The sequence below is a fragment of the Lontra canadensis genome, unplaced genomic scaffold, assembly GCF_010015895.1.
Source record: "Lontra canadensis isolate GAN:19392208 unplaced genomic scaffold, GSC_riverotter_1.0 scaffold10, whole genome shotgun sequence".
NCBI classification, from domain to species: domain Eukaryota; kingdom Metazoa; phylum Chordata; class Mammalia; order Carnivora; family Mustelidae; genus Lontra; species Lontra canadensis.
Genome location: NW_022631004.1, coordinates 5,627,835 through 5,655,532, shown reverse-complemented (window position 1 = coordinate 5,655,532; position 27,698 = coordinate 5,627,835). Strand labels below are relative to the sequence as shown.

At 38.9% G+C, this 27,698-nt stretch overlaps 1 protein-coding gene across 3 annotated transcripts in view; it reads left to right on the top strand.

Annotated features, from left to right (window-relative positions):
- The window catches only part of FAM160A1 (family with sequence similarity 160 member A1), a 228,964-nt gene that overhangs the window by 64,981 nt on the left and 136,285 nt on the right, over window positions 1-27,698 (top strand). For all 3 annotated transcript variants that reach the window (XM_032855522.1, XM_032855525.1, XM_032855523.1), the window contains exon 2: window positions 8,836-8,962. The gene's annotated coding sequence lies outside the window, so the exon portion shown is untranslated. The remainder of the gene's footprint in view (window positions 1-8,835; window positions 8,963-27,698) is intronic.

The window sequence follows — 27,698 nt, the reverse complement described above, 5'->3', positions numbered from 1 at the left end:
CATAGGGTAGCTCTATTTTTACCTTTTTGAAGAACCTCCATACTGTTTTCAGAGTGGCTGCAGCAGCTTGCATTTCCACCAACAGTGTAAGGGGGTTCGCCTTTCTCTGCCTGTAATTTTAAAGGAATTCTCTGAGGCCATCTTTGATTCTTTTGCTTATCTCATATAGGGACTCTACAGTTAGCTTCTTTCAGTGGAGTCAATAACTTGTGCTTTAGTGTTCATAAGATTATATGAGCAGAGGGTCTGCAGCTCACCCGTGAACATTCTCCATCCTGCCTACTTTGTATCAGAGGACTTCTCGCAGGCGGATCGTCTGCAGAAAATCCGAGCTTGATACCATCTTAACCCAGTGATCAATTTAACACCTCCAGCATTTGTCCACTCAAAGTTTCTGTGACGTTTCTACCCAAAATGCATTATGTGAATCTAATTAAAAAGAAACAAGAGATAAACCCAGACTGAGGGCCCTCCTACCAAACAGCTGGCCTGTGCTCTTCATTAAGGTCAAAGGTGTGAAAGACAATGATTGAAGGAAATAAAAGAAAGATGAAGGAACTGTTCCAATTAAAGTAGGCTGAAAAGACATGACATCTGAATGCGGTGCATGATCCAGAACTTTCTTTTGTCAGAATAGACATTGTTGGGACAGTTGGCAAAATTTGAATATTGCCTGCAGATTTCAGTGTTGTTTTATTGATGTTAATTTCCTGATCTTTAGAACTGTACTATGGTTATGTAAGAGTTTTTAGGAAATACACATTGGAGTATCTGAGGGTTAAAAAAAAAAAAAGGTTATATGAGCATTTTCTATGCCTCAAATCACCTGTCATTTGTTTTAATGGTTAAGGGTAGGGAATTGAAAGATAGACTTGGGCTTCAGGCCCAGGCTGGCCACTGTGTGATTTTAGTTACATGGTCTCTTTAAGCTTTAGTTTCCTGTCTATCAAATGGGTATTCATGGGGGTGCCTGGATTGCTCAGTCAGTGGAACACGCTACTCTTGATCTCCGGGTCGTGAGCTCGGGCCCCACTTTGGGTGTGGAGATTACTTAAATAAATTCATTCATTCATTCATGTGTTCATTCATTCATGTGGTCAGTGGATGTTAAGTAATTTCTATATGCCAGGCCTGTTCTTGGTTCTGGGAAGTCAGCACTGATCAGTCAGCACTGATCAAAGCAGACACAACCCCAGCATTTCTGGAGCTTATATTCTACAGGGAGAAATGGAATATGAATTAATAGAAATGAAATCAACTTTAGACAGAAACAGTTGCTCCATGGAAAAATGAAAAATGGGGGTGGAATGACATGATTAGAAGGTGGTTTCTTTCTGTTTTATGTAGGGCAGATAGGGGTACCCCTGTACTGAGGTGACCTTGGAAGCAGAGACATAGGTGGGGAAGGGAATGATATATGCAGGAATCTGGGGAGAGGAGATCTCAGAGAACAGCAGGTCTGGCAGGCGCTGCCCCAGCCCTGACGCCAGACGGTGTGTTTGAGGAGAAGCGCAGAGGAGAGCAGGAGTCCCGTGAGTGAGGGCTAGAGCAGCCATGATGGTGGCACCCAGCTGGTTGGGTTGCTTACAGAATTGAGTGAGAAAACACATTTAGTATGTACTTTGCACACATTAAAAGAATAATATACCATAATACATGAGGATTGTCTTAGGAATGCAAGAAGGATTCGGTGGCATGGCGTTCATTATCTTTTTAAGTATCAGTAACAAAAATCGTGTTTTTATGGAAAAGCCGTCTGATAAAATTCAATATCATCTATTGATCTAAAAATCCCTCAAAATAGAGGAGGAAAATATCCTTAGAAAAATAAGTTATGTCTGTCTCAAGACAAAAACCATCTTAGGCTTAATAGGAGATTTGAGAACATCCCCATGGAAGTCTGGAGCAAAATAGGAATGTCCACTATTTTTTACTGTTTTTTAGTGGTGTTTTAGAATCACAAGTCAAGATAGTTGGACAAGAGAAAGAAAATAAAGTTATAAACGTATAAAAGGAATAAATATTACTTGCAAATGATAGGAATATATGTCTAGAATACAAACTAATTTTATAGATACTATATAAATATGTCTGGATACCAAGACAATTTGTCAACATCTATAGCTTTCATATACCAACAATAATGAATTTGAAGAAATAGTGGAACAAAAGACCACTAGCATAAAAAAGGATAAAATACCTAAGAATAAACTTAAGAAATATATACAATGTATATGAAGGCACTTAATGCTCCTGAGGGATACAGAAAAGATATGAAAAGGCCTGTCCTATTCTTGAATATAGAGATGCTAGTTCTCCTTAAATTAATGTGTGTGTTTGATGTAGTTCCAGTGAAAATAACAACAGGATTTTTTTTTTTTTTTGATGGGGGTTACTAAACAAGTGTATTCTGTGTTCACATGGAAAAATAAGCATGAATAGCCAGGACAACTCTGAAAAAGATATTAAAACACATTGTAGGGGCACCTGGGTGGCTCAGGTGGTTAAGAGTCTACCTTCAGGGGGGGCGCCTGGGTGGCTCAGTGGGTTAAGCTGCTGCCTTCGGCTCAGGTCATGATCTCAGGGTCCTGGGATCGAGTCCCACATCGGGCTCTCTGCTCAGCAGGGAGCCTGCTTCCCTTCCTCTCTCTCTGCCTGCCTCTCTGCCTACTTGTGATCTCTGTCTGTCAAATTAATAAATAAAATCTTAAAAAAAAAATAAAAAGAGTCTACCTTAAGCTCAGGTCATGATCTCAGGGTCCTGGGATCCCGCATTGGGCTCCCTGCTCAGCAGGGAGCCTGTTTCTCCCTCTGCTGCTCTCTCTGCTTATTCTCTTTCTCTGTCAAATAAATAAATAAATAATCTTAAAAAAAAACCCCCAAACCCCACATTGTAAAGTGAGGCACCTAGGTGGCTCAGTCAATTATGTGTCTGACTCTTGGTCTCACCTCAGGTCTTGATCTCAGGGTTGTGAGTTCAAGCCCCACTTTGGGTTCCATGCTGGGTGTAGAGCCCATTTACAAAAAAACAAAACATATTGTAAGGCTATAATAATCGAAACATTGGTATTACCAAATACCATATTTAGTATATGATAAAGATGGCCTTTCAGATTAATTAGGGAAAGATGCTCTGTTCAATAAATAGAAGTGGGATAAGCAGGTTGCCATTTGGAGTGAAAAAGCTGTTTAGAGCAGTACCTCAAATGTTAAGCCAAAACCTATATAAAACAGATATTTAAAAAATAAGTTCTAGAAGGCAGCATGAGAAACTTATTTTATAGTCTTGGAGTACATAGGTTCTTTCTAAGTAAGACAGAAAACTGAGAAGCCATAAAAGAGATGGATCACCTTGATCATATTACCTCCCTCCACGCCCCCCCCAAAAAAAACCTAACTGAAAAAATCCTGCATAAGGAAACCAAGAGAACAAGAAAATTGGGGAGAATATTTGCTTTTCATATCACAAAGGGGGACTAATTTTTCTAATAAAGAGTTCCTACAAAGCCCTGAGAAGTCCAGCCCTTCAGTAGACAAACAGACAAAGGATACAAATAGCCCTTTGGAAGGGAAATGACTGTGGCTTTGGCTTTTACACTCCACTCATTAAAGGAGATTTGAATGTGACAGCTCTGTGGAGGTATCATTTACCACTATTAGATGGGTTTATAACCTACCCTGTAAAGGGCGTGAATGCAACACAGTAGCCCCTTTAGTGGGCCATCGGCAAAATCTATCATATGAAGAATCTTGTATGTTTTGACTAGGAACTTCAGTTCTAGAAATTTATCCTAGATATGAATATGTTCTCTGAGATATACGATATATTCCTGTGTACTATAAATGTATCTTACATGCACGTACATATTACATGCATGAGAAAATGATTTATATACAAGATAATTATTGTAGGAGTGTTTATAATGGTTAAAGATTGGAAACAACTGAAATGTTCATCCACAGCAACTGAATAAAAACACTGTTACATCTAGATGTTAGAAACTGTGTAGTGATAAAAAATATCAGTGAATCTCTTTATGTATTGTTTTGGAAAAATTGCCGGTATATGTTTAGTGAAAAATGTAAGGTACGGAACAGTGTATATGATATATTATTTGTGTTAAAGTGTGTGCTTGTTTATGAATAGATACAGCTTCTGGGGAGTGTAATTTGAATTTGAATACACCCCCACCACTTCTCAAAAAAAATTGCATTTAGCACAGTGCCTTGCACTTAGCACTTATGACACATTGTTGGTGGTGGTTATTTTCATTATAATTACAGGGTTCTTTTATTTCATGAGTTGATTTTTAACAGTTGGTTCTGGAAGAGGAAGCCTATCTCACTATAAATGCTGCTTAATGAGGGTCATACTCATGTTATTCATCAAAAATGCTGTATGTGCTTCCTGAAGTATGTTTCTTGGAGGATGTCAGTACAAGCTCCACAAACTAAAGATGTCAAATAAGATTGGGGAACGTTCAATAAAAACTGAGCGGGCTTCTTTCCTGAGATTTTCTTGGAGCCTTAATACACATAATGTGCTTTGTGAATATTCAAGAGGGATATTTAGAATGCAGTGTTTTCCAAATTTATTTGAATGCAGAACTTTGAACAGCAATGGTTACTCCTCCCCCCCCCCCCCCCTTTAAGAACTGACCTTTGAGTAGTTGTCACTTTGGGAAACAGCACTTTAATACTTAGATTTTGGTTTTGTTCACCTTCATTATTCATTTTAATAAACTTGTTTTTTTGATTCGTTCCTAAGATGCCTGTCCTCTCTCCCTGCCTGTTTTTCCTCCTCTGGGATATGCTGCAACTCACTAATTTATTTCTGGGTTAAGACCTTCCAAAAGTCATCCAACTTACGCTGGGTTTCTTGGGTAAAGAGGAGGCGCTATGTATCTAATGCAAAAATCTCAGGGATTGATTGAATGGAAATTGAAGATTGAAGCTTAATGTGTTTCAACCTTTCCCAAATGTTCAGGGTTGCTGGAGTGGAGGGGTGTGGGTGGGATGGGGTGGCTGGGGGATGGACATGGGGGAGGGTATGTGCTATGGTGAGCACTGTGAATTGTGTAGGACTGATGAATCACAGACCTGTAGCCCGGAAACAAATAATACATTATATGTTAATAAAAAAAAAGTTTTGCTGGTAAGGGAAAGGAATAAGATCAACTTAATGGGTAGTATAGTTGAGGAATTGTGAGCTTAATGTGGAGAAGATAACATCTTGTGGCTCAGAAGATATGGGACCTACCTCTGTCTTCACAGTTCCCAGCTATTCCCTCTTGAACAGGCCCCTTTGCCTCTTGTACTTCATTTTTATCATCTATGAATTCAGGGATTGGGTTTAAGTGCATCCATTTTAAGGCTGAGTTATTATATGCTTAATGGAATCAGTGAAGATTGTTAAGACCACATAGAACATTTTGTTCTGCTCTACAGTGTTCACATGTGAATATAATCTATCTCAGATCAGCTCTTTTGGAGAATGAAATTATTCAATAATTAGCTCATAGTCAGTTGCATGTGTTGGAATGAACTTGTTGAACTTTTAGAGACTTCTGTTTTGATTGATTGATTTAATTACCTTGCAGGAAAGCACTTGGTTATAACAGAGGTCAATTAATATAGTGCTGTGGATAAATCCACACCTCCTGTGTAAACCCCCGCATCTCTTTTACTGATTATAGGGAGAAATTTATGATGTAGGTATTAATTATCCATCCCTCCCCTTTGCCATGTTCATTTGGTGGTTTTGCTAATACTTTTTGTGTATTCCTGTCTATTAACAGGTTTCTGAACTCAGCACAGCAGAGGTCTAAATTTATTGAATTTATGCCATCTGGAAATGAAGTTTAAATTTTGTTCTTTTGTTGAAATTAGGGATGTGACATCGCTGTCACACAGGAGTGTGAGCCTGAATTTGATTTTATTATACGGAGGTAGGACATTTTGTTCAAATGAGAGCACTTGCCTGAGCAGAGATTTGAGTGTGACTGAGTTGTTAACTGCCAACCCCACACTCTTTTTAGCAGGAGAAATATTTTGTTTTTAAATGAGATGACAATCAAGAGAACTATCAAGACCCAGCAAATTTTAAAAGAATCCTTTCAGTTTACTTGAGTTCTGTTTAACCTTGCTTTTGATGTCATTCTCTGCATTACTGTTAAAGGACTCAGCTTCCTTTGGAGTCCTGAATTGTTGCTGCCAGGGAATCATGATGGTGAAATAGAAGTGGTTCTCAGTTGGGGCACCTGGGTGGCTCAGTGGGTTAAATCCTCTACGTTCAGCTCAGGTCATGATCTCAGGGTTCTGGGATCGAGCCCCATATCGGGCTCTCTGCTCAGCAGGGAGCCTGCTTCCCCCTCTCTCTCTGCCTGCTTCTCTGACTCCTTGTGATCTCTGTCTCTGTCAAATAAATAAATAAAATCTTAAAAAAAAAAAAGTGGTTCTCAGTAAAGCCCTCACCCACACACAGCGATGCCTTATTACCTAAGTAAAAGCGTATGTGTGAGCTCCTCAAAATGTTGAGTGTAAGGGGAGGGTATATGATAATGGACACTAAGATGAGAGAAGTATTTCTCATGAATTAGAGATGCCCTTTGATAATTCAGCAGTCACAGGATGAAGAAAGGCTCAAAATCACCTGAAAAGCATCTGGAAGCAATCTGTAATTCTTAAGAGGCCGTAGAAGAGCCTGTATCTCTCCTGTACATGATGATAAAACTGTTCACATGGGATTATGGAGAAAATAGCATTCCATTCTTTGTAAAACCTCTTGTGATGAAATTGCCTGAGATGTGATTATGAATTTAACTGTGATGTCCCAGATGCTTAATAACTGATTAATTGATTAGAGTGAAGAAGGCAGATTTGAAGGTCCTGAAGAAAATTTTTTTTTGGAAAATGATTGTGCACCCCAGCTAATGGTGGGAGTGCATGGGGAGGGGCAGGAGAGGGAGTGAGAGAGTATCTTAAGCAGTCTTCACACCCAGCGTGGATCTCACGACCCTGAGATTATGACCCCAGCCCCAATTAAGAGTTGGATGCTCAACCACTGAGCCGATCAGGCACCCCAAATTTTTGGTATTTTTAAACAACAGAAATTCAACTGAATAAATTTGAAGATAAATTGGCCTTATTCAACTGATTTATGAATTGGGCAGGATCCCATCGCAATAGAAAGGAACTTCACAGAGTTGTTCAAGAAGAAGGGTTTTTAAAGGCAGAAAGTCGGTGGAAAAAGGAAATTATTAGCAAAGAATGCATTGTTTCAGGCAAGTTTGTCTTCCTAAGGGAGATGGAAGGGGTCTATTAGGTGGATTATCTTGGTGGTGCTCATTCAGCTAATTCCATGTTGACTGGCTAATGGTCACATTCCTGGGGGGATTGTGGCGGGTTGAAATGCAATTAGGTTAGGTATTAAGTCTTGGTTTGCTGACAGGATTTAGCACTAGTGACTCCATTTTGGACCTGCTATCTCCTTTTAAGGATATGAAGAATTGATTTATTTGCATGGAAAATGTTACCTTTTATTCTTTAGTCTCATACTCACTCTTCTTCTGCCTGGTCATTACCGCCACTGTGCCTGGTTTTAGAGGTTTAGGTCACACTGAGGTCTTCCTCCCAAGACACCCCCATTTTTTTTTCTGCTTTCTTGAAATATTTGTTACAAGAAAAGGTATTACCTTCTAAGCCTTTGAGGCACCTGTAGGTCAAACACACACAAAACCTCTGACAGTGACTTCTAGGAAACCATCTTTTAATATATTGGACTGTTGCAGAAAAATTATCGCATTCATGGGTGGTTCATCCTTGTTACACAGAGATTTTGAAAAGATCTATTTGTTATACTAGACTCTGACTTGAATTACTCACCTTAACCCATCTAAGTTGGGGAAATAGATTACCTAATACTTATAACTTGATTGAAACAAATTGTATCTTATTTCTTGCTTTGCATAAGTAGTTGTGATTATATATAATTACAACATTGTACTCTGCTTTTTCTTTATATGATAAATGGCATTTTCCATTTTATTATAAACTCATAAAAGTTTTTGATGGCTGACAAAATCATGGTTAAGTAAACTATGTTGTGTCAAATTTACTTAACTCTTCTCCAGTTATTGGGCATTTAAATGGTTTCCATGTTTTAAATATAAGTGTGTATGTGTGTGTGTGTGTATATATATATATATATATATATATATATATATATTCATTTTATTTTAATTCAAGTATAGCTATCATACAGTGTTATATTAGTTTCAGTTGTGCAATGATTTAATACTTCCATATAACACCTGATGCTCATCAGGACAAGTGCCCTCCTTAGTCCCCATTGGTGTGGTTTGAAGTGGTGTTGGGGCACCTGGTGGCTTAGTTGGTTCAGCATCTGACTATTGGTTTCCGCTCAGGTCATGATCTCAGGATTCTGGAATTGAGTCCTGCATGGGGTTCCATGCTCCGCAGGGAGTCTGCTTGAGGATTCCCTCCCTCTCCCTCTGCCCCTCCCCCTTCTCTCTCTCTCTAAAATAAGTAAATAAATCATTAAAAAAAAAAAAAGATGAAGTGGTGGGGTTCAGAGCCAACAGCCTTGAAAGAATTCTTGTGATGTTTTTGGTGCAAAAAAGTGGTTTTATTAAAGCACAGGGACAGGACTTTTTGCTTTTAATTTCCTTGATGATAAAGCTAAGTGCAGTCTGAGGAGAACCCACTCAGCAACCACAAATGGCAGTAAAGGGAGGGGAGACAAACTTGAGATTCCTAGATTGGGTTTCCTAGTTTATTAATGATAGCCGGACAATTTTTTAATTCTCTCTACAGATCTTGGAAGCCTTCTTCTGGGAGTTTCCAGCAGTGCCAAGTGTTGGAGAAATCTTTTCTGTCGCTCTGATACAGTGGAGAGAGCAAATACAGCTCAGCAGTAGGCTCCTGAAGAGAGCAATCACAGGTAATGTCTTATTACTATTGATAAGAATTTAGTAATGTTCAATAGCATGCGTTAAAAGAAGCCTACTTGAGCTCACATGTCCAAGTCAATATGATCTTGTTCAAAACCGTTCTTTTTTTGAGAGACTGTCCTCTACTCAAAACATTAAAATTTATTATTTCTTTGGAATAGCATCTTAATCCTCTGGTGGCATTCTCTGTGGTGGCAAATCTCAACCCTGTGGTGCCTGTTTGGGAAGTTGTCGAAACTCCTTTAGTGCTAAGGTGGTGAATCTGGGGGGGCTCTAATTTTGCTCAAAAGCCAGACAGTGCAGTGATATAATGAAAACAGTTTTCCTTTCTGTAATTTGTGTGTCTGAAGGCTTATACACTGTATTGAAAGCTGATTCTAAGAAGAGGTGATTCTAGGTTTCAAACAATGGCAATATTGTTAAAATAAGCAATATGTTTTTATAAGCTTACAGAGCAGCATGCGCTATTTATTTGACTATGTAAATGCTGGTATTCTTTCTTATTACAATCAATCAATCAATCTGTCAGCATTGTAGAAAGGGCTCCTGTATTGATGAGGTTAAATAAGATCTAAACTTCCTTATAAGGTATACCTCTGAGCCAGTGTAATTTGCATCTTACTTGTGGTGTGTTTTGCATTGTTACTCCAAGCATTATTAGAGTGTTTGTTAAAAATGCACATTAAAAATTCAAATTATTAGGTCCCAATCTAGTATGTCAGAACCAGAATGGAAGTGGGAAGGGTTTGGGAATCTGCATGTTACAGGAGCTGTCAATGATTGACACTCCCAAGGTAGTAAATTCATATTTCTGTCTCATCTTTGTGTTTTTTTTATGTAAAGGTGTTACTTAGTTATTTCTTTGATTTTTGCTTTGAATAAAACAGCACAGGACTATGTTCTCAAGTAGCTTATTATTTGATCAAATTGAGAATGTAATTGAATAAAAATGTACTTTGAACTCTATGTCTAAATTCAGAATGGATATATTTTTTCCTTAGATGCTAATGGATAAATCTGATTTTGACATCTAGATGCCAAACACTAAATTTCATGAAATATCTGCTCTTTCAATTTGCTAATAGGTTGTATCTCAGGTCTCTTATTCAATTGTGGATGGTCAAGAGCAGTGGGGAAGCATTGGAGGCCCCTGGTCTGTGCTACGCTCACTTAGCATTCAGCCCAGTGTTTTTTTTTTTTTTTTTAAAGATTTATTTAATTTTTATTTTAGAGAGAGCGCACATGTGCAAGGGAGTGGTGGGGGAGGGGCAGAGGGAGAGAGAGAGAGAGAATCTCAAGCAGACTGCCTGCCGAGCACAGAGCCCGATGCAGGGCTCTATCCCAGAGCCCTCAGTTCACGACCTGAACTGCAGTTAAGAGACAGGAGCCCAACTGACTGAGCCAGCCACCCAGGGGCCCCAGCCCAGCATTTTTCAGTAAACATTGTGAGGGAAGTTTTGCTGTGTGATTCATGGCTCAAACAGAAAAAACATAGTGTCCTGAGATTTTGTGAAGCTCTTTGAACCCCTCAAACGAAAGGGAGTATTAAAATGAAATGAAATAGTGGCCTTTGATACGAAGTTATTTTCATTACCATGTACATTCTTTAGTAATTATTCCTATAAATTTATTAATTTTAGGGAATGCACACCTTGTGTATAAAGTGTTATTTTTTAGATATTTTCAAGGGCACAGATTATACCTTTACTTAAAAGATATGTACAACTATAGCATTCTGTGCATGTTAATATTGAGACATAATTACTTTATCTAAAATAAAAATGTGTCTATAGTTCCCTAAATAAAGGCTATTACCTTGAGATGCTTCTTTCTTCAAATATTTATTAGTATGAAGTATTCCATTAAGTTTATACCTTAAAATTGTGTTAAAACGTACCATGTAAAATTTATCATTTTTACCATTTTTAAATGTATATAGTTCAGTATTATCAGGTATATTCACATTGTTGTGCAACCAATTTCCAGAATGTTTTCATCTTCCAAAACTGAAGCTATATTGAACAACAAATCTCTGTCTCCCTTCCCTCAGTCCCTGGCAACCACCATTCTACTTTCTGGCTTTATGAATTTAACTGTTCTAGATCACTCATGTGTGTGGTCTCATATAGTATTTGTCTTTTTGTTAGTGGCTTGTTTCACTTAGAATAGCATTCGTCCATGTTGTAGCATGTGTCAGAATTTCCTTACTTTTTAAGGCTGAATACTGTTCCACCATATTTTGTTTATCCTTTCATCAATTATTGGACTTTTGTGTTCCTTCCCCTTTTGGCTGTGGCAAATAATGCTGCTTGTACATAATAAATATGGTATATAAATATGTTTGAGTCCCTGCTTTCAGTTATTTTGGCTGTATGTATCTAGAAGTGGAATTGCTGGATCAAATGGTACTTCCATGTTTGATTTTTGGAAGCCCTGTTTTCCACAGCAGCTACATCATTTTACATGCCCACCAGTAGTATCCAAGAGTTCTAGTTTCTCCTCATCCTCACTGAAACTGGGCTTTTGTTGTTCTTTTGTTTGGTTGTTTCTTGACAGCAGCCATCCTAATGGGTATGAGGTGGTATCTTGAGGTTTTGATTTTCATTTCCTTAATGATAAGTGATGTTAAAGATTTTTCATATGCTTGTTGGTCATTTGTGTACCATTTTGGGAGAAATATTTAGTCAAGTCCTTTGTGCATTTTTTAATTGGGTCATTTGTCTTTTTGTTGTTGATTTGTAGGTTTTTCTCTCTCACATATTCTGATGTTCACCATTTATCAGATATAGGGCTTGCATGTGTGTAGGTATATGCATATATGTGTATATATATGTGTATGTATATATATACATATATACATATATATGTGTGTGTGTGTGTGCGTGTGTGTGTATAATCTCCCTTTGGTGGGCCGCCTTTTTGCTCTGTCCTTTGATGCACAGAAGTATTAAATTTTGATGTAGTTCAGTATGTCTCTTTTCACTTTTGTTGCCTGAGCAAATCAACGTCATGAAGCTTTCCCCCCATGGTTTCTTCTAAGAGTTTTATAGTTTTAGCTGTTATTTTAGGTCTTTGATCCATTTGGAGTTAATTTTTGTATATGGTGTAAAGTAAGGGTCCAACTTCATTCCTTTTTGTGTGAGTATCTGGTTTTACCAACACTCTTTGTGGAAGCAAAGTTTATGCTTTTTTTTTTTTTAAAATATTTTATTTATTTACTTGAGAGAGAGTGCATGAGCTGGGGGTGAGGGTGGGGGGATGGAGAAGCAGACTTCCTGCTGAACAGGAAGCCCCACATGGGGCTTGATCCCTGGACCTGAGCCAAAGGCAGACACTTAACCAACTGAGCCGCCCAGGTGCCCAGCAAAGTTTATACTTTAAAAGACAGTTTAGGTTAAGGAAAAGAAAAGCAGATCATAAATGGCTGTGTTTTATCTATGTAGGAATTTCCAGAAAGTCCTCTGTAAATAAGAAGATACTTCAGAAACAATAGGGCATTGCATAGACTTGAAGCCCACTTTAAGACTTAAGTAAATGTAGGTTGGCATAGAACCTGTGTTTAAATTTTATGCTTGTTAATTGGTGGACAGTGACTTCTTATATTTGGGCTTTGGTTATGGTAAACTCTGAGTTTTGGTTTTTAGGTATGGGTGTGTATGTGTGTCTGTGACCTGTTACGGGTTTTTTTTTTTTTTTTTCCAGTTAACTCTGGCCAATGAAGGATCCTCTAATGTTTTAGGGAGCTTTAGTTTCAACTAAACATAAAAGAATCAACCTTTTCATGGTAAAGAATAACCAGTAATGAGTCCTGGGGAAAACCTTCAGCCAGCTCAAACCATTCACCTGTCTGTGTAGCAGAAGTTATTTGGAACCTATTTTTGCCTCTTAGCTGTAAAAAGCAGTATGTGTGTTGACAGAACGATATTTACACTGGTTTTGAAAAGGTCAAAACCCAGATATTGTACCATTAGAAGTGAGGTTATTTTTGGGAAATGAGGAGGGTATTGGACGCTGAGTGGGAAGAATATAAAAGCAAATATATGTGACTGAGAGGACAGCCTGGGCAAGGTACTTAGAAGGTAGAGGGAGCAGCTTAGGTGGGTGTAGGAGTCCCATGGAAAATGAAAGGATTGAACACTTTAGGTGTATTACTTTCTTTGGAGGAAATGATAGCAGATACTAAAGGTAGCACAGCAAGTACCATAAATGGAAAATGGATTTGAAAGGAGTTGGGAGGCAATATGAAATAAAATGAGTCTGATGGTCCTGAGGAGATGCTGTCAGGGGAATTCATCTGGGTACGGGTTTTGGACATGTTCTTGGAACGGCGAGACAAATAGCAGGTAGATAGAGGCAATTACAGGTATCCTGAGCTGTTGAGAGAATTGCATATTTGAATATAGTATTTCAGGGTTAAGGCTTGTCTACATGAGAAAAGAGTAGCAGTTAGAACAGCACTAGAATGCTGTCTTTCTGCAGTAATACTGGATATCTGAGTCATGCAGGATTGGGGCGGTGAGTGAGGAATGTTTCTCTGTGGCTCCCAAGGCTCTATGCAGGACCAGTGGGAAACCATTTTCAAAAGTGGTTTTGAATTAAAAAAAAAAAAAAAAAATCTAGCCTCAAGACCAGTTTGGGACTAGATTTCCTGAGTTGACTAAAATAGAAAGATACTCAAGATGACATCTTAAAAGACAAATAAATTAGAAAGACAAATAATTAAACCAGCTCTTGAATGTTATTCTGAAATTTGTTCATTCTGCATGTACCTTTTCCTAATTTATAGATTTTACCATCAGGAACTATTTTTACCTTCTTTTGTGAATTTGGTCTTTTTCTTTATTCAGCTGGTTTTGTTTCTTAACATGTTCCCTGACCCTTGTAATTTCATCCTAGCTTAGTCTGGATCTTTTCCAGCTCTGTATGTGTCTTCCAATTTACCAGAATGGCTTAGAATAAATGTATGTAATTTATGTTTGGTCATGTTTTCTATTTCATTTCAACATCATTCCTGAAACACTTTGCCTTTTCTTGGTCTGTAAGGGTTCAGAGCTGTATTGAATCGATGTACACAGAGGAAAGTCTCTAATGACCGCAGCAGACCAGAGGTTGTCAGAGTGTGGTCCCCAGATGAGTAGCAACAGCCTCGCCTGGACATTTGACAGAAATGGAAATTCCAGGGTTGATTCAGAAACTCTGGAGGTAGAACTTGTATATTTATATTTAACAAAACCTCCTGATGATTCGGATGCATATTAAAGTTTGAGAATTGCCCTAGACCCTCTCATAGCAGTGTGCTGTTGTCCAAGCCATTCACATTCTTTTGCCCTTGGTCTCCCGATTGGATAAATCAAGGGTTCTCAAATGTTAGTGTGCGCATAAATTATCTGCTGAGCTTATTTTAAAAATTTCAAAAAACAGTAAATTTTTCTAACTTCATACCCTGAGATTCTGATTCAGTAGGTCTTGGATGACTCCACTGTCTGCTTTTTAGCAAGTTCTCATATCTGCGATCTGAACCAGTGGGTGTCTCTGAGTTTCCTTCAAGTCCTGAAGTATATGGTTTAAAAATAGCTTTTTTGGGTTGGGGGTTCAGTAACTGAAAGCTTGGAGGCCAGAACTTTTTTTTTTTTTCTTAAGATTTTATTTATTTATTAGCATGCTGGTGCCCTGGCCAGAAGTTTATTTGTAAAATGCAGTTGGGATTATTTTTCACTGAAGTCATTATGTTCTGACTTCTTATCTTGAAAAATCTTACTCTTTCTTGCCTACTTAGATTACTACATGAGATTTTTCTGAGGCTTATCCTCATTAGTAAGGCAGTTTGCTCGCTAGAAGAGCTTTCTGACTCTTACCAACTGGAAGATTTTATTATGTGGTTCTTTTAGGTAATTTATAAAAATAATTAATAAACTTTAAACACTGGCTCTCAGGGATTACTGCAGTTTTTTGAGATCTTTTTGTCCCTACCCTTTATTTCTAATCTCTGAGCTTGTTCTCTGTGTGTGCTGCATTCCCCTCCTCTGACTTCTGAAGGAGTTCAGATCAAGCCTCCCTAAAATGTGCCACTTTGGCATGTGGATTACTTTGAGCTGAATTCAGTTAAGGCCAAAAGAGTCGGGAAGAGCTTTTACCTCCCCCTTAGCTGCCTAAAAGAATTTATATAGAGGCCTTGTTCCAGGAAGAGAACGATCACCAGAGATAATTACAAAGAATATGGTCTAGCTGTGGTAAGCTGTGGGGAAGGCCTGGAGATCAAGTTCCTTTTCTGTGTCCCTCTGTCTCTGCATGGCATGGAAAACATTTGTTTACCAAATATGAGCTCTTCCCATCCTTCTGTAAATTGTCTTTCTCCCCTTCAAAGTCTCAGACCCCAACCCCCTTCTCCTTAGCTCAGGATGGTATATAAACCTCAATTGCCCAACTGTGTGTGAGTCACATATTTTATGGGGCTCCTGAATGTAGGTAATGAATTTTGTTTTTCTCCTGTTAATCTGTCTTATGTCAATTTAATTACCAGACCAGCCAAAAGAACCTAGAAGGGTAGAGGAAAGATTTCTGCTTCCCCCCAGTGTCATTCATATTTTTATTTCTTCAATTTTTATGGTACAACCTTACTAGAATTATTTTTTGTGAGTCTTCCTCTTCTCTCAGTGACTGCTCCTTCTCAGTCTTTTTCCCCTTTTCCCCTGAATGTCACTGTGCCCTAGGGACTATGTGAATTCTTTCCTCCGAGTCTCACCCACATGCTCTCCCCTCAGGGCCCACTTCTGCATGCTTGCCAGGCCTTGCTCAAATGTCCCCTCTGTATCACCCTTTCTGTAGTAGCACCTGGTTCTCAGAGCTCCCCTCTGAGCTTTAGCTTCATACAATCAGCTGCCTACTGGGTGTCCCACAGATAGATCTGGTTAAAATATCTGAAAAACTCCTCTTTCTACTCCCTAGAAATCTATGCCTCCCCTCACGTTCCCTGTCCTGGTGAATGGCATCACCATCACCCTTTATGTAGCTAACATTTATCCAGCATTTCCTACATGCTAGGCATTGTTCTATGGACTTTTATGTAACTCTGACAAAATCCTTTGAGATAGATTCTATTGTTATTCCCATTATAGGAATGTGGAAACTGAAGCACGAGGTGCTTAAGTAGCTTTCCCAAGGTCGCAGAACTGTTAAATTGGTGGAGACGGAATCCCAGAGTATGTAGTCTTCATCATTGTGCTCTGCTGCTTTTTTCTCTCAGTAGCCCAGCCATCTAGGATTACCCATTACTTCACCCTCTTTCCCTCTGCATGTCTCTACAGTCCTCTTGAGCCCACCTACTAACTCTCTCTCAAAAGCACACATCCACTTCCCTGTTTCCTCTTGTAAGTATTCTGGCCCTGGCCTCAATCATCTCTCACCCCTGCGATTATAACCCATGTCCTCTTTTCCATCCATTTCTTTATATTATTACCAGTGTATTATTCTTCCTTGTAGCAAATCTAACTATGACACTTCCACGCTCACCAGCCTGTCCCCCCACCATCTTCAGTTCTAGTGTTGGGTGAGTCCTCTATTATTCCACTCCACTGTTGAGTAAGCCCCACCAGTTCTAAGGAAAGGGTGTTTCAGGCATTTGAAGGATCTCACCATAAGGCAGAGAGCTTGAAAGGTGCAGGTAATGTCTGGGTGGTATCTGGCATATTGAAAGTTAGAGAATAAAAGATAAATGATATCTCTGTTTTTGCCTCTCTTGGTCCTTAATTTCTATTTATAGCAATAAAAGAACAATAACAACAATAAAAAAAAAACCTCAGAGACTTGTCTGGTACAGAAAGGGTTGGCATGTGTAATTTTGGCAGTTCCCAAGAGAAGCACTGTCCCCACTCCCACTCCAATTCTGTGCTCTAGGCATAGTAGACTGTTTGCATTCCCTACGGTGTGTCATGTCCCTCCTTCTTCCTCTGGGCCTTTGCTCTTCCCTTCACCTGGAATACTCCTCCCTCATTGCCTCATTTGTCTGGCTAACACTATCGTTTCCATTTTTAGGTCTCAACTTAAATTTCAGATCAACCTAGAAAGCCACCTCTGATCCCAATTATCTTTCAGCAATTTGGGTTAAATGCTTTTTCTTATCTCTTCTTGTAGCATACCTATTCTTTCCCTACCTGTTCCCAAAGATGAGGATCATCTTTGATGATGAGTCATCAAACTGTTTTGATTGTTCAGTTGCTTCTCTCAGCCTGTAAGACACATGATTTATTTCTGTGTTTCCACTGCCCAGTATAGTTCTTCAGTAGATCTTGATTGTGTGGAAGAGTAAATAAGTATTTAAACGAGCTGATTGATTTCTGCCAAATCCACCTGCATCTTACCTTTTTAAAAACAACTCTTGAAGTTGATGTATCAGTTAGGGTTGGGTAACTACCAGAATCAATGTCTCAAACAAATTAGGGGATTATTTTTCTTTCCACGTAAAATAAGTCTAGCACTAGGCTATCCAGGCTTAGTAGAGTAGTTTCTTGATTATTGGGGACCCAGGTCTGTCTGTCTTTCTGCTTCAGTCTCTTGGGTATGATCCTTGTCCTTGTGTTCTCATCTGGTATCAGAAATCTAGTTATCTGTAGGTCTTCATTCTAGGAAAGAAGAGAAAGGTCAAAATGAAGGAGGGTGCTTGCCAGCAATCTGCCTCTTGCCCCCACCCCTTTTAGGGGCTTTCCTGAAAGGCTTTCAGTGGATTTACCCTCATACTCATTGGTCAGATTGTATCACCGTATTACCTCTGGCTGCAAGGGAAGCTGGGAGATACATAGAGTTTTTGCCTTAGATATTGGCTGCTACTATGAAACTGGGAATTTTTTTTTAAAGATTTTATTTATTTATTTGACAGATGGAGATCAAAAGTAGGCAGAGAAGCAGGCAGAGAGAAAGGAGGAAGCAGGCTCCCCGCTGAGCAGAGAGCCCGATGCAGGGCTCAATTCCAGGACCCTGGGATCATGACGTGAGCTGAAGGCAGAGGCCCCAACCCACTGAGCCACCCAGGTGCCCCCAAAATGGGAATTTTTTAATAAGAAAGGGGAGAAGGGGCATCTGGGTGGCTCAGTTGGTTAAGCATTGGACTCTTGATTTCAGCTTAGGTCATGATCTCAGGGTTGTGAGAATGAGCCCAAGGTGGTGTTTCTCACTCAGTGCAGTGTCTGCTTGTCCCTCTTCCTCCTCCTCTATCCATCCCCTTCTGCCCCTCCTCTGCATGTGTTCTCTCTCTCCCTCACTCTCAAATAAATAAAATCTTTAAAAAAATAAGGAAGGAGAGAATTAGCAATCTTTTGAGATATTTTGTGAGATTTAATTGCAGGTATATAAAACATCTAAACTATTATTCTTTTCTGGGTATTTGCACTTATTGATTTGAGAGTATACCTTCTTAAAATCTCATTGAGATGTGTCCCAATCTTCTGGTGGGAGAAGAACATTTAAGCAAAAGATTTGACAAGAGAGATTAAGAAGGAGGGAATTTGTCTTTAATTTCCTTCTCTTTATTTTTCTATAAATCTAAAATCTAAATTCTATACATTGGATAATTTTGATAATTATGTAGGAAAATTCTCAGGATATAATATTGAAGAAAAAGAGCAAGAATCAAGATTTGATCCCAAGTCATTAAATTCTTTTATAAAAAATTCCAGTTTTAACAGTTCTTCATTCCACTCTAAGGGTGAGCCATATATATTTAATCCTTTCTATTATTGAATGCAACTTGTTTTAACTTTCCACTATTAGAAATATTCCTTGACGAAAGGCTTAGGACATTTGTAATAATTCTAGTTAGATTCCTGGTAGATTTATAGAAGAATGGACAGGAGAGATTAAAGATATAGCGCCTTTATTTATTGATATGTGTTGCCAATTCTTTTGCCAAATGTGTACATACATGCTTATGCTTCTGATTTTGTGAAATTTATGAAATTATTAGAAAGTATAGGAAAAAGACTAGAAAGAAAGATATTAAAACCTTTTTTTTTTTTTTAGTATATGTGATGCTGAAGCAAGCACATAAAACCCTTTTTTAAAAAAGATTTTATTTATTTATTTATTTGAGAGAGAGAGAGAGAGATAACAAGAGAGAGAACATGAGCAATGGGGAGAGGGAGAAGCAGGCTCCCCACCCAGCCAGGAGTCCAATGTGGGGCTCCATTCCAAGACCCTGAGGTCCTGACCTAAGCCAAAGGCAGACACTTAACCAACTGAGCCATCTAGGCACCCAGATATTAAAGCTTTAAAAATAGTTCATTTCATCTCTTGTGCTTTGAGTGATTTTTACTATCTTTATGTTTTCTATACTTTCTTTGCAATGACTATATATTGTTTTTATGATTTAAAAAGGAATTCAGATGAATATGCCTTCTATTTTGATGATCAACTGCTGCTTTGCTCTTTAGGGTCTCAGCTTCAAAGGTGAAGTTGTATATTGATGTTTTAATCAAAGAAGAGTAAACGATGGCAGATGTATCCTGTAGACTTTGTAGTTTACATATTAGACATGTCTTACTAAATTTGTTTAGAGATCCTTTCTCTACTTCTCCTTATAATTTAGACCTCCCCTATAGTAAATTGAAATAACAGAAGTTTCTGGGTCTTTTTATTTTCCCCAGTGGCATTTGTTGTAGCTGTTAAAAACAAAAGCACCACAAAACTTAAATTCTCACATTAGGTAGTGGGATTAGAGAATTACCTGTGTGTAGTCCTAGGGTCTTTTTGAAGGAAATTCTTTTTTTTTTTTAAATTTTTTTATTTTTAAAGATTTTATTTCTTTATATGACAGAGATCACAAGTAGACAGGGGGCGGGGGGGAGCAGGCTCCCCGCTGAGCAGAGAGCCCAATGTGGGGCTCAATCCCAGGACCCTGGGATCTGACCTGAGCTGAAGGCAGAGGCTTTAACCCACTGAGACACCCAGGCGCCCCCCCACCTGGTCTCTTTGTACTTGTCATCATTTCCAGGGCAATTCTATTAATATACGAGTATATATTTGTTTCTACAGGCAGAAAGTGAGAGGATTATGGAGCATATGTGTTTATATAAGTGACCCTTAGGTAAGATAAGGTGTCCCAGTGACCTCTGTAGCAAGGAATAGATTAATTTTAGAGGTGCATTCCAGAATGTTAGATAAAGAGAGGGTGTGTGAAAAACATGTTAAATATAAACCAAAGTAGTGTCAGTTTAAAAGCAATGAAAACAAACCTCTAAAACAACACTATATAGTCAGGGATTTTGGGACTGAGGGATGGGAACGTGAGGTTTAGATTATGTTTGGCGGGGAAAGGGCAGACTCGTGGGAATGTTTTTTGGGTAGGCTGTTGAGAATAAACATACTTTTCTAATGTAAAAATATTCCGTGGACTGCTGTAAGATTTTGCCCCTAGTTCTGTTTTCCGTCGATTGAGAAAATAATATTGATAGAATGTTATGAAGGCCCTAGTCATACTTTTAAGTAAATTGGTATTTTATTAAATATAATACTATCTGTGTACTGTCTATATGTATTTGAAAAAGTGGTAAAGCAGAGTTTGGCAAACAATGGCCCATGGACCAAATCTGACCTACTGCCTGGTTTTTTGTTTTTAAGATAATCTACCTGTTGAAAATAGTTTATGCATTTTTAAATGGTTGGAAAAAAAAAAAAAGACGGGGTACCTAGGTGGCTCAGTTGGTTAAGCATCCAACTCTTGATCTCAGCTCAGGTCATGATCTCAGGGTTGTGAGATGCAGCCTGCATCGAGCTCTACAGTGGGTGTGGAGGTTCCCTTTCTCCCTCTGCGTGTGCCCCCCACCCCACCCCACTCATGTGTACTCTTTTTCTCTAAAAAAACAGAAACAAAAACAAGAGTATGTATAGAGAGCATACAGTTGACCCATGAACAACGTAGGGAGTTGGGGACTGACCTCCCTGCTCAGTAGAAAATCCATGGGTAACTTTTGACTCTCTAAAACCTTAACTACTAACAACCTCCTGTTGACTGGAAGCCGTACTGATACCATAAACAGATGATTGGCATACATTTTGTATGTTCCAGGTGTTATATACTATATTCTTAAAGTAAATTAGAGAAAAGAAAATGTTATTAAAATCATAAGGAAAATGCAGTTACAGTACTGTATTAATTGGAAGAAAAAAAAATCCACATATAAGTTGACCCATGTCATTCAAACCTGTGTTGTTCAAAGATCAACTGTGTAGGTATCCTGCAGAGCCCCAGATATTTATTTTAAGCTGCCAACCCTTGGTTTAAAGCAGTGGTTTTCAACCAGAGGCAAGTTTGCCATCAGGGGACATTTGGCAGTGTCTCAAGACATTTTTGGTGGTCACAGCTGTGGGGGGTGTGGATGCTATTGGCAGTTAGTGGGTAGAGGCCAGAGATGTTGCTAAACATGCTATAGTGCACACACTGGCTCTTCTAGACAAAGAACTGACTGATCCAAAATGTGGACAAAGATAATCTCCTTGCCCAAACTTTAGTTAGGCTCCTCTAAGCCTTCTTGACCAGGTCTCAGCCTTGGCTGCCATCCTGTTTTTGGCCTGCCTAACTCACTTTTGGCAAGAATCTGCTGAGTCAGTTTACTGAAAATTTCCCTGTTCTTCATATCTGATCACCCTTGATCCCTGATCAAATTCCATACCCCTGATATCTGATCACCCTGGCTTGTGTTCAGCAAGAATCCTGGTAGATCAGTTTAGTAAGAATTCCCCATCCTTGATGCCTTGTGTTAGTAATTTTCCATCTGCTGACCCCCTCGCTCTGCTTATTGGTTGATAAGAGATTGTCGGTTGTCTTTTCTGTATTTGGAGTTGACCCTGATTTCTCTCCCCTCTTTCTATAGTCTTGACACCTATTGTAATAGTCCTGAGTAAAATCTTCCTGACTGGTTTTCTTCCTGACTGGTTTGACAAGTGTCAGAATATTTTCACTTTAACAATGTCTGTGATTTTGAAGGTTGGAAACCCCGGGCTACGGTAATGTTTGGTTCAGGTATGAATCTAGAGATGGCCTCTGCGGAATGATTGCAGCAAGCCCCCTTTCCTCTGGGGTTTCTGTTTTCTAGGGAGGAGGGACCAGCCAACACAAACACACGTTTAGGGAACAGTTGCTTCAGGACTTGGACGAGTCCAGTTGTAAAGATGTTTTACTCCAACCACGTTTCCAGTGTAGAGGAGGGCTGTTTGGAGAGGCATGGCTGTGCTGTTTGGCCCTGGCTCTATTCCTTGGGTATCCTTAAGAATGAAGTAAGGTTGACTTCGTCTCAGGGGATTTCATTATTTACCTCTCTTTGTCTCCAGTATTTTTCTACACACTGGAATCTTCCTTAAAGGAGAAAACCTTGCAATCTTCAACTCAAAGTAAAAGGCTCAAAGGTCAATGTAGGAACTCGTTAAGACAAGTTTAGGCCATTACAAAGCAATAAATAGAAGTGATTCCTATATCTTCCCTGTTCTCATTTAGAAGTGTGGATGAAGAGAACCGGAGTGCGCACGGGGTCTGAAGATGTGTTTCTGTATGTTGGGGTCGAAGCTGAGAAGGTTAGTGAGAGAGAGGCAAGAGCAAGTGAAAGACAAAAGCCGTAACTTGATTTTTACTGTATATGTGTGTCCCCGCCTCCCTTTCCTTTGGCCTGCTTCTTCCCTAAGAACTGGAGCCCTGGCGTCTGGTTAGTCCCTGTGGCTTTGCTGCCTTCTCTGGGCAGAAACCCTAGATCCTGGGGTTTACCTACTGGTCTGAGCTTCTCTCTTTCCCACATGAGGCCAATCCTGCCCAGTACAAGTCCAGCCTGCTCAACTAAACCCTTGTAGCGGATGGTTCAGGTAATTCTAGATTTCTCTTTTTCTTTAACAACCTCATTTTCCTTGACTACATTATTGCTGACTAGGTTCTGATATATGACTTAATAAAATGAGCATAGTTATAAAATAGCCACAGAGCCCTGATGCATGCCGATTAGACCCTCTCTCTGCATTTCTGCCCATTCTCTACCCAGACTCAAATTCCCTCACACCCCCATTTTTTTCTGGAAATGTTTCATTTTGCTGACTGGCAGTCACAGCGCAGTTGCTGCTCCTGTTTACAGGTCTCCAGCCATTGTCTGGGAGAACCTTCCCTGAGAGACTTTATGGATACAATCAGGACATGACTAGAGACTGTTTTAATGACGTGGAATTGCTAACCCCGAAGACGTCCAGAAAGACACGGGGAAACCAACGATTGTGCCGAGAGGGGAGCGGAGCGTGGAGAGATTGCTCTTTGGCAGCCTGCTGGACTTTGTGGCCACTCCGTAGTTTCTGGGCCCCAAGAGGACCATTTTAATGTACTAGCAACTCTGTAAAAGAAGACAACAATCCGTTAAGTAATGAGGCAGAACCTCCTCATTTACTATTTCTTATTAACAGACATAGAAAAATCTTTTTTTTCCCTGGACTAGATCGAGATCAGCTGTTCTCTTTAAATAAAATCTGACCATTAAAAAAATCAACCCTGCCGGGGCGCCTGGGTGGCTCAGTGGGTTAAGCCGCTGCCTTCGGCTCAGGTCATGATCTCAGGGTCCTGGGATCGAGTCCCGCATCGGGCTCTCTGCTCAGCAGGGAGCCTGCTTCCCTCTCTCTCTCTCTCTGCCTGCCTCTCTGTCTACTTGTGATCTCTCTCTGTCAAATCAATAAATAAAAATCTTTAAAAAAAAAAAATTAACCCTGCCAATCTGTCCTGAGAAATACTGTGTAATCTAAGCTGCAGAATACCGACTTTGGAGACCGCCTGCCTGGGTTCGAACCCTGGCTCTGCTTCTTGTCCCCTGGGGCAAGTTATTTCACCCCTCTCTGCCTCAGTTTCCTCAGCCTTGAGACAGGGAGAATAATAGTATGCGTACTCTGTAGCGCTGTTGTAAGGGTCATTCAGACACATCTCCTTTAATTGTGCTTCGTTTAGTTGCTTTCACGGATAACTGTTATTTCCAAATCGTTTGCGGCAACCCTGCCATCAAGCTAGTCTTTCAGCCTCCAGTTGCCAATGGCATCTGCTCACTTCATGTCTCTGTCAACCATTTCAGTAATTCTCACAGTATGTCAAATTCTTATATTTATATTTATTTTTTATATTTATATATTATTTACATTTATATTATTTATAATATATGTTAATTATATTTATATATTATACTTATTATATTTATATTTGTTATTTATTTATTATATATTATTATTTATTATTTATTATATTTATATTTGTTAATGATCTGGGATCATTGATTATGACTCACTGAAAGCTCAGATGATGTTTAGCATTTTTTAACAAGAAAGTATTTTTAAATTAAGATAGGTATATCGATTCCTTTGGCTGTAGCACACTTAATAGACTAAAATATAGTGTAAGCATAACTTTTATATGCAATGGGAAACCAAAAAGTTCATTTGACTCACTTTATTGCGACATTAATGCAGTGGTTTGGAACCAGACCCATGATATTTCTGAGGTATGCCTTTATTAGTTTATATGTAAGGCACTTAAAACAGTGCAGGCCACATTGGAAGTGCTATTGAAACCTTCGCTATTATTAGTAGTACTTATTGTGGTCTTGGAGTTAATGACCTAATCCACTCAAATATATTTTTAGGGACTTCAAAGGCATGTGTTCAAAAATTTCCAGAAAGAAAAGTCTAAGCATTCTTTGCAATACCTTAAATCAGAGAAACCTGAATGAAACAGTGGGCAGTGTTAAAGTTGTATATTTTTCAAATCAGTAACTCCCCATAGACATAGTAGTGTATAGCCTTTATGTCTGAGGTGTCTTTAGCTGACCCAAGTTGCTGAGATACTGGAAAGTACTACTGCTGCCCCCTGGGTAGCTATGACAGATGTTGGTTAAAGTGGCACGTGGCTAAATAAGAATCACTGTGCAAATATTGATTTTCTGAAGAGCATAGGAATGAAGATTCGCATGGAGTTTAGTTTGGGAGGGGATGGCAAAATACGTGGAATTTGAATTTGGGTGATATTAGCAATAATAAAGGCAGTAAAAACACCCAGATTTTGGGCATTGACAGACTATACTGGCCATTTACGGAGGGGGCAATTTTTCCTTCGCTTTGTTCAGGAGATAGGAGTTCAGAAGATTATAGACTTTTTTTTGTAAGTATAGTTATTTTTTTTAGATGTACAGAAACATTTGCAAATGAGATTTGCTTTCCTAAAACACCAAAGGAAGTTCCTGAGCTTTATCTTCATATTTGATGGCACCAGCTTAACATTTTTTAGTGTGTGTTTACAAACAAGTACACCTGTGTTAATACGTGTTGTACACAGATATAAAAGGATGTAATTATGGTAGAGAAAACAAATTTAGGAAAGAGTTATAGATTTTTTTTTTTTCAAATGAAAGTATATCTCCTTTCTCTGAGAATGGTTTTCTTTAGGCATACCAGAAAATCTGAGCAGCATTCTGCTAGTTGATTTGTTTTTTTTAAGAGGATGAAACAGATGCTCCATTGATCCCTGATGTGGTTATTTATGTGGCTGGTTTTCTACACGAAGGGGAGAAGAGTTTGATTAATTACCGTTAAATGTGACATGTCCCGTGGGTAATGAATTTCTTTTGTGTGTATCTGTTTTCTCCCTTTTTCAAATAAATGGGTAGCCGGCTATGTAATAGGTTCCAGTAAAGCAGTCTGCCTGAACCCTTAGTGGAAAATAAATGCAGCTTCTGCAAAAGCATAGGATGGCAGTGTTGTCAAGTACTTCTTTGGGGCCTGAGAGATGTGGTGCCTGCCACTTTCTGCAGGATTGGAATCTTGAAGTCATTTTTCTGGGAGTTTGTTAAGGGTGTGGAGGTGCCTGTGCATCCTTGAAGGGCCTCCTTAGGCTTGGAGCTGCAGTCTGTTGCCAGGAGTGACAGTGTGAATTTGACACCCAGCCAAGAGCAAACCTACAGCTCTGATTCTGGTAACTCCCACTGTTGACTCTTCCCACTTGGGTTGTCATTGTGGCAGTTCATTAAATGAGTGCTCTCTAATTTGGAGTAACAATATCGTTTGATGTGGGTTTGCACATTTTTTCCCCATTTGATTCAGTATCTACAGTTGAGAGGCAGGTGTCAATTATGATAAAGTAAGATTCAGTGACATTAAATAATTAAATAATGCCCACTGACATTAAATAGCATGTGACCAACTGAACCTTAATCTCAGGCCTTCTGAGTCCAGGGTTGTTGCTCATCCTTCTGTACCACATGCTTTTTTATACACTGTTGAATTGGATTTGCTAACATTTTATTGAGGATTTTTGTATTTATGTCCCTTAGGGATATTGGTCAGCAGTTTTCCTTTCTAGTGATATCTTTAATACTGGGGTAATGCTGACCTCATAGAATGAGTTAGGAAGTATTCGCTCAATTTTTTTTTCTAAGGTTTTATTTATTTATTTGACAGAGAGAAAGATGGCGAAAGATAGAACACAAGCAGGGGAAGTGGGAGAGGGAGAAGCAGGCTTCCTGCTGAGCAGGGAGCCTGATGCGGGGCTCCATCATAGGACCCTGGGGTCGTGACCTGAGCAGAATTCAGATGCTTAACCTACTGAGCCACCCAGCTGCCTTAAGAAAAACAAATTATATCCATGTAGACAGAAGGAAAAATAATAAAAATTAAAGCACAAATCAATGAAATTGAAAAGAGAAAATCAACAGAAAATTATTGAAATCAAAAGCTGGTTCCTTATTGACATCTCAAAAACTGTGAAACTCTTAGCCAGATTAAGAAAAATAGAAAGAGGACTCAGATTATTAATATTGGAAATGAGAATGAGAGAGGGGCCATCACTACTGATCCCATGGACATTAAGGATAATAAAGGAATATTGTGAACTAGGCACACAGATTTGATAACCTGGATGAAATGGACCAAGATCTTGAAAGACACAAACTAACCAAAACTCATGCAAAGAGAAATAGATCGTCTGAATAGGTCTATATCCATTAAAGAAATTGAGTCAACAATCCTCTCAGTGGGGTGTCTGGTTCTCCCTCTCCCTCTGTCCCCTTGCTCATGTTCTCTCTCTCTCTCTCCCTCAAATAAATAATTAAATAAATATATATATTTTTTATTAAAGATTTTATTTATTCGTTTGACAAATACAGATCACAAGTAGGCAGAGAGGCAGGCAGAGAGAGAGAGAGGAGGAAGAAGCAGGCTCCCCACTGAGCAGAGAGCCCTACGTGGGGCTCGATCCCAGGACCCCGGAATCATGACCTGAGCCAAAGGCAGAGTCTTCAACCCACTAAGCCACCCAGGCACCCCTAAATAAAAAAAGTCTTTAAAAAAATTTAATTTGCTTTTCTTTTTCTTTTTCTTTTCTTTTCTTTTTTAAATGGTAGAGGTGTATATTACTGATTTTAGATCTTTCTTTTTTTTTTTCTAACATACCCATTCGATGCTATAAATTTTTCTCTAAGCACTGCTTTTGGTGTATCTCACAGATTTTGAAAAGTTAGATTTTATTTTTATTTAGTTTATTTTTAAAATTTCTCTTGATATTTTGTCTTTGAGTCATGTGTTACTTAGAAGTGTTGTTTAATCTCATCATGTTCTTTTTTGTTCTTCAGCAGTATTGTACATCTCCTAAGATACATCTAGAGATGATTGTGGCCATTGATTCAAAACTTGTACACATTGACCTTCTAATGGTGAAGGAGGAGGTGGAAAGGAAGAAAG